The sequence below is a fragment of the Eurytemora carolleeae genome, unplaced genomic scaffold (assembly GCF_000591075.1).
Source record: "Eurytemora carolleeae unplaced genomic scaffold, Eaff_2.0 scaffold1671, whole genome shotgun sequence".
Lineage (NCBI taxonomy): Eukaryota > Metazoa > Arthropoda > Copepoda > Calanoida > Temoridae > Eurytemora > Eurytemora carolleeae.
In genome coordinates, this window is record NW_019397766.1 from 5,921 (window position 1) to 6,205 (window position 285).

Here is a 285-nt window from a genome sequence, read left to right on the forward strand (position 1 = left end):
AGGTTTATAAAACCTATAATCGATGACTATAGGTTGTAATATCTGAATGATTTGTTTGAAATTAAATTGATTTTTTACGGTCTAAGTCGTATGTTGCAATTTTCTGAATTTGTATGGGCGCTAAGTTATTCGGTATGAGACGTCTTTATCAATTTTCTCCTTTTAGACGCAATAGATAGAAGTAAAATTAGTGGCGATCAAAAGCACTTTTTTATCGCATTAAGCCTATACTCCCTTTAATTTTTCGCGAACACTCCCTTTAACTTATCCTTTCTTAACCTTTCT